This window comes from Enoplosus armatus, chromosome 8 (assembly GCF_043641665.1).
Source record: "Enoplosus armatus isolate fEnoArm2 chromosome 8, fEnoArm2.hap1, whole genome shotgun sequence".
In the NCBI taxonomy this organism is placed as follows: Eukaryota; Metazoa; Chordata; class Actinopteri; order Centrarchiformes; family Enoplosidae; genus Enoplosus; species Enoplosus armatus.
This window is the reverse complement of record NC_092187.1, coordinates 25,494,792-25,506,894: the sequence shown is the minus strand read 5'-3', so window position 1 is coordinate 25,506,894 and position 12,103 is coordinate 25,494,792. Positions and strand designations below refer to the sequence as shown.

Sequence of the window (12,103 nt, the reverse complement as noted above, 5' to 3'; positions counted from 1 at the left end):
TATAAAAGAACCTAGAGAAGTATCTAGAGGAACTGTCGGTTTCATGAAGCTTTGACGAAGGAGCTCCTCAGGGAACCATCCTTGGTCCTCTAAGGATTCACACAACACTAACTAAACACCAGAGTTCATCCATCTTCTTCACCAGTTCAGTACTCCTCAATATTCAGTAGAGCTACATCGCAGCTGAATGAACCCTCAGAGGTTGCTGAGAGCTCTCTTGCACACCAGGATGTCTTCCAATAATTGCTCTACAGTAAAAAAAAAACAGGACGACGGTTTATTCGTCTTTATCAAAGCAAACAGAATAAAAACGTCTTACTTCTCTTATCCTCTCACTTAAAGCAGCTTCAGTAAATTGGATAGATAACCTGAGTGAATATTCAATAGTTAGGAAAGTGGGTCAGTTTTTTATTTGGCTTCATCAGAGATTCTTTGGTTTTCAAACTTCAGTCTTTGGCCTTCTCTTTGTTCAGCACCTGTAAAGCAGCTGTTTGTGTAATATTTCTTGTTTTGATATTCATGTTTTGCACTCTTTGCAGTGACATTTTCTGCTGAATGTATTTATTTGTACAGTGTTTCCTCGCTCATCTTTGTGTTTCACATCTGTCCTTGCTTTCATGTTAGCTGTAGTTTCAGTTTGGGTTGGGTTATTGTAATATTAAAGACTCAAAGGATGACAGTATGAAATAATTGTTCAATGTAAACTGTGATTTTCATCACTGTGGAAGGAATAAAGAGGAAACTCTAATGTAATAATTGTTGTATAAGATAAGTTGTAGTTTAGTTTTTTTAGGATCATTTTAACTAATTTTAAGATTAAATAAACAGACTCAGGTGAAAGTACACAAATCTACAAATGTTCTTGTTATTTTGATGGAATTGAATATTTTGGGCTAACTGCCAAATCTCCTGCTATGAATCAGAAAACATCCATAAACAAAATATAAACCCTCAAATTTCCTGTTTCTTTGAGAAACTGTGAAATGAACTGATGGAGTCAGTTACATGACATTATATTACATGTTGGAGGAAACATGTAAACAGTGGAGACAAATCAGAACTACCACGTAATTAGGTTTAACTGATTTGAACCCAACCTGTTCAGTCTAAGCCTAAACTAAGTTGTAGGTTTAGTCTGATTGAACTAGTTTCGTCCTTGTACGATCAGCTGCCTGTGAAAGTAACTCTGATCAACAGTTTGTTGTATAATATTACTGGAGCATATCTGCTTTATTAGTTTTATTCCGTATTTTTCAACAGATCCCATGAAAAGACCAAAACCGTTACTGAAACAGGGACTTGTTTTAATGCAGTCTGTGTGATGGACTAATCGTTTTCTCAAGGTCACCGTGTTGAAAGATTTAAAAACCAAAGTACATCCAGCTGATTTCTAAATGAGTTTTCACATCTGCAAACGTGAGACCACATTAATGCTAATTCATGCGTTCGTGGTCACTTAAAATGAAAGCAGAACAAAGACAGAGGAAGACAAAATACCAGCAGAAACAGGAAGCACACAGTCCACCAGGCCTGGACGACCACAGTGAGAGAACTCAGGTGGAGAACATGTTATATGACCTTATTACCCACAAATATTCTGCCTATTCTCCTCGGCAATTAAATATTGTAGGGATGAGAGATCTGGCCAAAAGTCTAAAATCTAGATCTTTTTTTCAAGCTCGGGGACGACCAGGGTTCATGTTAGGTGGGAGCCGGTGAGAGCTGGCACAAATAATGCATTTGTCAGTGTAATCAGTATTCTCTACGTTAACGAGATAACTGGGCTAAGAGACACGTTTTCCAAAAGTACTATGCATATGTGGTGTGGTGTGCGCCGTCACACGTTTTCATATTTAAATGAAATGGTTTGACGGTGCAGTTGAACGTTACTCTGCTAGACTGGAGTTATGACTCTCAGAGGCCGACGCATGCTCCCTCTAGTGGAGCTGCTGTGCCCCCGCGGCCAGCAGTGCGACACATAACGCCTGCTTTCATATGATACCAACGAGGGCGGGACTGAGACGGATCTCTGCTGGTGTTTTTCAGGCAACTCAAACTGCAGCTTTGGGTTGTTTAAATCTGCTTGATGTGTGTGTGTGTGTGTGTGTGTTTTGACTGTTGAAGCTAATGTAGCTGCTAACCAGCCATTTAGCAGACTACAACTAACACATATTGTACCGTGGACTCCTGTGTGTGAACCAGGTCTCTGTTGTGGACCAGTTTAGACTGGAGAGCCTCCTCCATGTTGGACTCTCCGGCTCTCCGTCCAATCAGAGCTCTGATGCCATCATTCTCAGAGTCGAGAAGGACACGGGAAAAGGACGAGGAAGGTTTGAGCCGCTGGCTGCAGCAGAATCACACATCCGTAACCGTGAGTCCGATGTTTCCACAGGAAGTCAGACCTGTCGAGTTCTAGTAGGCTGATTTCTCTCTCTCACACACACACACACACACACACACACACACACACACACACACACACACACACACACAGGAGTTTCCCTGCCAGCTAATGGAGTTTTATTGTGGTAAAACAAATTCCTCCAGTGAGGCAGTTTTTACTAAATGAAAGTCTGATGAAGGTCTTTGGTTGAAACATTGCTTTTTCAATAATCCCAGCGGTGACGGTGACCAGAGAGCAAAGCTCAAACATTATGAAGTAATTATGAACACAAACCACAAGGCGTCCGTCTGCTATTCATTTGCGTTATTGTGTTCTTTAATAAAAGCCTAGTAGCTTGATTTTTGTTCTAATTATCACTCTTTAATGCGCGCTACAATCTTCTTGTGAATCCCGTCTGCGCTGGGTTAGGGTTAGGGTCCACGCCTCCTTTCCCGAGACATTTCCCGGCAAAACTGACAAGCTAACTGTATATACGTTACAAACATCATCATCATCATACGTACGTAATCGGCCTCCGTTAACTTGACTCGCCTATTATTTGCACGACCATCTGTTATATGTTAATGCAATGAGGAGAGAGGCGCACCTCAGACACTCCTAACAAATACCTCCTAAAAAGTGAAAGTCACAGTTACGACATTTATCACACTGAATGTACACAGCATTCAGCACAGTGCTCCGGCTGTGTCTCTGCTGTGTCTCGGCTGTGTCTCTGCTGTGTCTCGGCTGTGTCTCTGCTGTGTCTCGGCTGTGTCTCTGCTGTGTCTCTGCTGTGTCTCGGCTCAGTCTCTGCTGTGTCTCGGATGTGTCTCGGCTGTGTCTCGGATGTGTCTCGGCTGTGTCTCGGATGTGTCTCTGCTGTGTCTCGGCTGTGTCTCGGCTGTGTCTCTGCTGTGTCTCGGCTGTGTCTCTGCTGTGTCTCGGCTGTGTCTCGGCTGTGTCTCGGCTGTGTCTCGGATGTGTCTCGGATGTGTCTCTGCTGTGTCTCGGCTGTGTCTCTGCTGTGTCTCGGCTCAGTCTCGGCTGTGTCTCGGCTGTGTCTCTGCTGTGTCTCGGCTGTGTCTCGGCTCAGTCTCTGCTGTGTCTCGGCTCAGTCTCAGCTCAGTCTCGGCTGTGTCTCGGCTGTGTCTCGGCTGTGTCTCGGCTGTGTCTCGGCTCAGTCTCGGCTCAGTCTCTGCTGTGTCTCGGCTCAGTCTCAGCTCAGTCTCTGCTGTGTCTCTGCTGTGTCTCGGCTCAGTCTCGGCTCAGTCTCGGCTGTGTCTCGGCTCAGTCTCGGCTCAGTCTCGGCTCAGCAACAACAGGAGCAACAACAACAGGAGCAGCAACAATAGGAGCAACAACAGGAGCAACAACAACAGATAGTATTAATCGGTCAAAACTCTTATATTCAGTTAACGGTTAATCATCAGCGTGTCTCGTCCGGCTGCTTGTCTTTGTCTCGCAGCACTGCGTGGCGGTTGCTGACACGTTATCAGACCACATCCTGCGCGTCTGTATGTGGACGTGGCTGCGTGTCGTGCAGCTTTGGAGCCTGTCTGCTGTATTGAATGTCAACATGCATGAAGGCAGCGTGGGGGACGCATCAAAAGAAAAGAACGATGCGGACAGACGGAGGGCTTGTTGGATGACACGCTGTCCCGAGGCTGGACGGTGTGGACGGTGCAGCTCTTAAAGTCCCCCCTTGTTTGTCCTCCTGCCACACACTCTTGGACACGCTCGTCGTGTCTCTGTACAGCCGTGCGGTGGCCCTCGGCAAGTTGACGGGCGACCTTAACTTTACCCATCATTGATAGCTTTATGCTATTTCCAATGCGACTTGTGCTGCATTCGTGTTTCATTTACCAAAGCCTGCGACAGACAGCAGGAAAGACGACGCAAACATTCACGAAATTAGAGCCCTCAGGTGACCCCATGTTGCTAGCTAGCTAGCACCGGTGCTGTGACAAAGAAGTCACTGGGTCACTGCGAGGAGACCTGAGATCTGATGGACTCCTACATGCTGCACAGGAGGGTCAGGACCAGCTTTCCACCGGGATGCAGTGTGTGAAAGATTCTCCTCAGTTGTTTCTACATTTTGTTTAAAACGTAATGGCTGCTTTCTTACTTTTGTTTTGTTTTTTTTATTAAATCTGTAAAACTTATTTTCAAGAACAATGTTAAAGAGCCACAGTCACTAAGTGTTGCATTTGTGTTCATGGAGGGTCATTTCAGTAAGATGAAAGTAAGAGAAGAAACAGAAGATTCCCATTCCAGCGAGCGAAAACACAAAACCCGACAAGTGACATCTCCCTCGAATACTCGGTCCAACAGCACGCTGAGTCCTCCGTCCATTAACAGGAAGAGCATGGTTTCCTGTTAGTATATCCAGAGGTCACAAGCTGCAGCTCTCAGCACATGCAAACTTTGCACCAAAGATGAGGAACATCTTTCCAAAATTTCTTCTCAAACAGCTCCCCACCTACGTCGCAATCTTTGTGATTTTTATTCACAAAGTTGTGCTTGACAAGGAGTTTGAGTGCACCTGCAAAGACCAAGCTCCTGACTGCAACTTATACATGACGCTGCCATTTTTTATTGTATTCATTCTACAACTCTGGACAGACGAGACGTTTCAGAGAGCCTTGAGATATGCATGCACCTGTACCTGCACAGGTGCATGTAAAGGAACATGCACCTGTGCAGGTACATTTTTCTGCATTTCATCGTATCACATTATCAAGGCAGCGTTCGTGGGTCAGCGGTGGGTTGTGTCTGTGTTAGTCGATGGAGACTGGTATGTTTGCTGTTACAATGATGGGTCTGATCGACATCCAGAGTTAGCTTGCAAAGACAAGAACAACATCACAGTTGCGGAACAAGAAATCATCGCTAAGCTGAGAAACAAGTCCTTGGTGAGTGTTTTTCTCTTGCTGTATTTCTGTGTTATTCTGTTATTAAGTATTAATCAATTGTTATTAAGCATTGAGTAATGCTGCGCTCTACAGAGGCTGAGCGTGTCTGTGGTTATTAGAATTACAAGAATTTTATTTTACTCCATATCTTGAGATCATGAGAGAGTTGAAACCACTAAAGATGATGTCATAATTAAGTCATCGCCTGGAGAAAATGAGAATTGTTATTCCGATATATCAAGATAATTCTGTTATCAGAATCAGAAATACTTTATTGATCCCCGGGGGGGAATTCTATTACGTCATTTAATGAGAAGAGTGTAGCAGCAGCTTGTCAGGAGAGTGTATCTACAGAACGTTTTGATGAGGTAGATTATATGTATTATGTCCTCACTGTATTAAAATGTCTTCTACGAAACCATGACGCACTGACAGTTTAATGAAGCTGACGGTGTAAATGAGGAAGACCTCCTGGATCTGACGTCTTTAACCCAAATCAGATGCTGCGTTAGCTAAAAACACCGTCTCTGTGAGCGCCGGCATCATGCTGCGTATTCAACCTGTTAGACAATAAACTTGTGATCTCAAGGTCACGGAATAAAATCATTGCCGTTTCTCGGCTTCTGTGGCGATGATGCAACCTTCTTTGTTGCCTCTTTTTCAGGTTGCTGGTTGCTGTCTATTACAAAGTGATTTTGAAGGAGGAGGAAAATGTACTGAACGAGATTTTGACAACAGCAGCAAAAGAAAACTTGACTGACGGAGTCGAGGACAAAATACATGGTGAACAGTGGGAAGATGTTGCAAGACAACTGATTGAAAAAAACACTCCAGCTAAACATCTGGAAGCAGCTGAAGACCAGGTGAGGAACCAACACCCGCTGGCTCCATGTTGAGGGGTCCATCACTCTGGTCCAGACTGGAACACCTCATCAGACTGGATTGTGATGAGATGTGGTTCAGACCTTCATGGTCCCCTCAGGATGAACTGTAGTAACTCTGGTGATCCTCTGACTCTTCATGTAGCGCCACCATCAGGTCAACATGTTCACGTGTCCAACACTTTGGTTTATGAACTGATGATGTTCATCAGCCTCAGCTGGACTCTAAGTTTACTGCTAACTAGCTAATGTTAGCATGCTAACACGCTAAACTAAGATGGTGAACATGGTAAACATTATACCTGCTAAACATCAGCATGCTAGCATTATCACTGTGAGCATGTTAGCATGTTGATGTTAGTATTTAGCTCCACTGTGCCTAACTGCAGCCTAGCAGAGCAGCTAGCAGAGCAGCTAGCAGAGCAGCTAGCATGACTGTCAAAGCGTCAGTGTTGAATGATGAAGTCTTTAGAAAGCTCGTTAGTTTCTGAATATGAAGAGCCATAGACTCGTTTTTTATTACATGACTTATTTGGTACAAACATTTACTCGCCCCCCTGTGGTGGATGACCTTACTGGCCCCCCTCAGTGGAAAAGTCACGCCACCACACTCCAACACACATCGTTCAATGACAGAAACAAAAAATTAAAACAAAAAACTGGAAAAAGATTATTTGAGAACAAGTTCACATTTCCTCATTTCTCACTCGCTGTATGAACCGTTTCTCTGACTGTCAACGTTTATGTTGTCATTATTCAGATTTTTTCCCACCATGTTTTGTTTGACTTTTCCTGCACCACAAGCTTTAGATTTCAACTTATGTGAGCAGCTCCTTCTTTTATTTTGTGCATTGCATTGTGGGGGAATAGCGTGCATCAACAGTATGCTAAAAAACAAGCGCATCGCTTTTCTTTCCTTCAGCGCTTTGCTAATAAAAATAATCTGTGTCTCATTTGAGGTTGTAGGTAACAAGCAGTTATGTAAGCTGTGTCTCAGGTCTAAGTGAGTCTGGACTGATGTGAATGATGGACTCCAGATCCAGACTGAAGTTACATCCATAACATGGAAACCTCGCTAATTACACGTGAATTACCTGAACGCAGACTGTGACATGTGGTGGAGACTCTGCAGCTGATCCAGAGTCTGTTTCCTCTCTGCAGTGAGACATGTAATCTACACAGAGGTCACTAGAGGCCGCTGCTGCGTCAGTTTTTACTCCTCCGACCTGCATCCAGCGACATTAAAACCTTTTCTATGAGTTTGTTCAGCAGCAGTTTCGTCTCTATGTTGTTTCCAGAGGGTTCTTTTTATTCAAGACTCCTACATGTATCTGATGGCTGGATTTACTCGTTACTTTACAGATTAAAAGTATATATGGAAGTTTAACACACAGGATCCATTCCCTGCTATCTGTACCTGCACTTTTAATACTGAAGTTTGGACTTGAAGTGAGGGTTTGAGGTAATTAGTGTGTTTTGTTCCAAACACAGGGCCAACATGAGGACGGCAGCCAGCAGAGGGATCGAGAGTGACACACGACGAGCTTTAATCTGCGCAGGATGTGACGTCTAAACAACCGAATGCATCAAAACTGACAGTTTCTCTGTTTACATTGAAATAAAATGAGGATGATTCGGTTTTCTGTCTGCAGAAATATTGTCTTCTGGATCAAATCTTCAGCTCGCCAACAAGCCGATCAACGACTGATTTCATTCTTAACTTTTATCTGAGTTCAATGTGAGTGTTAAAAACAGGAAGCATTAAGATGCAGAGTAAGCATTATTGTGTCATTTTACTGCACAGCATTTGTCTAAATGCTGTAAAAATACACTTAATGGAAGTTTCTAACTCACTTGTATACAATACTTGTATTACTTTACTGTAATACAAGTACTGTGCTTCATACTGCAGTCATAGTAACATAATATCAGAATACCACATAACAGAAAAGGAGGTTTTCATTATAAGAATATGGATAGAACAAAAGACTCATGTTGTTGTAGCATGTTGGACAAAAGTTGTAATGTATAATTATAAATTAATCATTTTGATTTGAAGAGTTTTTTCTTAATTCATTGATTAACTTTCTACAACTGAACCACAGAATATGGCGACACCCAGTGGACAAACGTGAACTACATGAAAAGAGGGAATGAACTCCTCCGAGACGCTCAGGAGATGCTTTCAGTCCGACGGTGTGAGCTGAGAGCTGGCAGACGGAGTCTCCTTTCAGAACAAATCAGATTTTATGTTGAAGAGGAGATGATGCTTATCAAACGCACAATCGATGAATTCAATATAAAAAACATTCAACATTATCTGTGTTACCCGGCTATCTGTGTTGCCATGGTAATGATCAATAACACCTGCCGACAAACAGAGGAAAAACTCAACTTGTGGTTTGTTAACGATCTCGTCGGGCGAGCAACGATAAGATAAATAGCTTTTTTCAGACTGCAGAAACCACTTCAAATGACATTTTTCAAGTTTTCTTGTCAACAAAGTTTTGTTTTTTTGGTCTTTTGCGTATCTTTGAGCTCTAACAGACGTCTTCAACGCATTTCCTTCCTCATTAAACATTTGCAAAACTGATCTTCTTTGCCTTTGTTGTAGCGAGGCCGTGTCTTGACGTGTTACCGCTGAGTAATGTGTGCTGGTGCGTCCTCGTGTTCATGCACGAACCAAACGTGAACACAACTCATTACCTTTAAAGGCAGAACCACACATCAGGATTTGGGACCAGGTCTGTTCCAGTCTGGAACCAAACCAAACTCACCAAACTCTCAGCTTTCTTCCTCCTTTCTTGGCCTTTTCAGCACAAATGTCACATATAAAGAAGCTGCTGGTCGATGTCCATGTTTGTTTTGCAGAAGAAGAACACGTGACAGTCAACGTTCTCACTGGACTTGCGGGGTCATGCACTTATATACTTGCAATATCACTCATAAAAACAGGGTAAAATCGATGACAAAATGAGTGGAATTTGGTGCTGATCCAGTACATCACAGGTTCAAGTCCAGTGTCTTTGTATCTCCTTTCTATTTTCTATCTCTTCTTCACTCTCATTCATTTTGCCTGTGCATCCCTCTTTCACCACCTCTGATATTTTGTTTATCTCTTTCCTCTCTAACTTCCTTTATGCTCACAGCCGCCAACTGCTCTTCCTCTTTTCTGCGTCTTCTCTTTCTTTCTCTCATTTCTTCTCTCTATCCAGTATGAACTCTCTGTGTCATTAGATAAATTAACAGATGAATTAAAGTATTTCAGTAGTGACTCTACAGTGAATTGTTTTCCATCGCGGCTCTGAATTACCATAGAAACTAATGAAACAACTTCACAGGGAGCCTCTGAAGTCACCAGCGCTGCGTCTGCTGTAGTTCACTCAGACTTCTCAATCTAATTCATTCAGTCATTCTGCCTTTATGGTTCGTAAGGGAAATTTGGTTTGCACAAAGGCTTCAGAGTTAAACCACACTCTGAAAACACACAGCAGCCAATCGCACAACATACAGAACAGCATATAGGTAAACGACGGTGGGTAAGAGCAGACGGGGAGTGCGGAGCAATAAAAAGTCAAAATAGAAAGTAGTTACAGAGACCCGAGAGGCTGCGTCATTTCATGTGCAAATGAAGCAGAGTAATTGTAGTGGGGATAAACGAGTCCCTGCTTCTTTCACTCAACAGCCTGCAGGTTGTCCGTCTTCACAGAGGAAGATTACCTCCAGTTTGTACTCGTCCGAATCAAGGGTGTAAAGACCGAGGGTGTCGCATGCTGTACAGATTTTAAAGCTCTTTGAGCTACACTGGGGCTATATGAATACAAGTGACCTCTGACCTCTGTGTCCTCAAACACAGTGAAGTAGGATGTAGACACATGGACGCTCTGATCATGTTAAAGTAACTGAAGGGAAACCGTGAATCCAGGTTCTGTTCCAGACGTAAGAAAACCTCATTTCAAATCCAACTGACATTTGTAATAACACACAACTAAGAATCCAGCCTGGCAACAAAACCTTAATAAACAGTAATATTAGTATTACAGTTTTAGCGGCTCTCAATCAGCCACATCAGTTAGTCTCATGGCTCACGTTAGCTGGTTGAATAGTTTGGCAAGCTAACCAACTAACTGATCCACTCAGATACTCTTTTGCTAGCCATATTGTTAGCGAGCAAGCTAAGGTTAGCCAGCTAGCTGTAACTTAGCTCTGCTGCATGGATCTAGTGTTGGTTGCTTCGTATCGTGAGCTGATGAGTTAGCTGACGTTATCCACTCAAGACAGCATTTTGCCACGTTAGCTCTGTGTTTTGGTGGCTGTCGGTCGTTCGTTGACGTCAGTTGATAGTTGACGTTGTTGATAGTCATCAGTCCACAGGCTGTTATAGGCAACCGAGAAAGTCGGGGGGGGGTCTCATTTTTTAAGTGACGTTACACTCGACGTTCACACATTGGCAATAACAAGCGAAGATATATAGACAGATAGATATAGAGTATAAATGCAACGAGGCTGTAAAGGAGGACTAGTGAGTAGATGACTTTCCGTGTTCGGCATGAAGACGTTAACGTCCTCGACAGCCTCTGTAGTCTCATTTAGCCGCTTGTTAGCAGCCGCCTTTTTTAAGACACGTAAAAGCTTCAAAATTCACGTGTGGGGGGGTATCTACTGATGTGTTTTATGTCGTAGAACAAATCTCTTCAGCTTGTGTTAACCACAGACCCTAGTTCATGTAACCAAAAACCCATTCAGAAACCCCATTGACTTCCAGACGAGGGAACCGGAAGTGATCCGGGTTTTAGGACTCATTCCTGCAGGAGGTGGGACGTTAATGATGTGGAAGAAACCAAGTAACGATCCTGTGAGAACACACTGCTGTGTTTAATTACCATGGGAACTGTAGTTGTTTGTATGTTAGCGACTAATCGTTGGTTAACTTTGTTAAAATCACAAAGGTTTCAACTTCTATATGTTTTAGTTAATGCTAATTTATCTTAGAATATGAATTGTTATCTCTTAACTGTTAATCTAATGTTGTGCTAGCTGTTTGTAGCTAGCATAATAATGACTAGAATGACACATGATCGATGTGATATAATAATATAATAATAATGTGATGTGCGAGGCTGATTACGTCTTCTCGTTGTTATCGTGGGCTGCCATCTTGTTGTGTAATCCTTCCTGTTGTCACTTTCTTCCACCCTCCATGTTGTTCTTCTGCGTCCTCCTTTATGCTACGTGTCACTTTGATGAGCAAAAATCAATAAGAGGGTTTAAAGTCGTGAGCATTTGTGATGAATTATTTTAATTTCATGACTAAACGCTGTGAAGGGGAGAGGGAGTTCGACACGAGGCCACGAGCAGAACAACACGGTGAGACAACAGCAGGCTTTTTCAGCAATACACAAACGGTGCCTCAAAGCTTTGAACAAACCCCTAAAAGGTCCCCCACGGTGTGATAATCTTCTCATCACATTTTATTTCTATGGTGACTGCTAATAACGCTAGCAGGTTAGCATTCCTGACTGTGTCCCAGTAGGACTGTATCCTGCTGCTTCATCTGACAGCTGGAGAGAAAAGACGAGGAAAATCAGTTTATACAGCCCCACTGTGAAACACTGATGGCTGAACACACACACACACACACACTGACACACACACACACACTGACACATGAAAATAAATACACAGATACACGATGTTGAAGCCCGTGGCGTGCAGTCTAAAGGGGACCCATAACCTTGGATGAGGGGAATAGAAAGTGTATGTGTGTGCGAAAAAGTGTGTGTGTGTGTGTGTGTGTGTGTGTCAGTGTGTGTGAGTGTGTGTGTGTGGTAATGAGAGAGTGGGTGGGTGTAGAAAAGGAAGTGGCAGAGAAGAAGGTAGAAGTGAAGACAAAACGACAGAAAGCAACAGATGAGAGAAAAGGAAGA

General features: G+C 43.1%; 1 long non-coding RNA gene across 1 annotated transcript; it reads left to right on the top strand.

Annotated features, from left to right (window-relative positions):
* Positions 1 to 5,206: 5,206 nt before the first annotated feature.
* LOC139289562 (uncharacterized) lies at positions 5,207 to 8,645 on the top strand. The gene is made up of 4 exons (XR_011597460.1): positions 5,207 to 5,295; positions 5,960 to 6,158; positions 7,668 to 7,914; positions 8,282 to 8,645. It is a non-coding gene; the product is annotated as an uncharacterized lncRNA (long non-coding RNA).
* Positions 8,646 to 12,103: the final 3,458 nt, after the last annotated feature.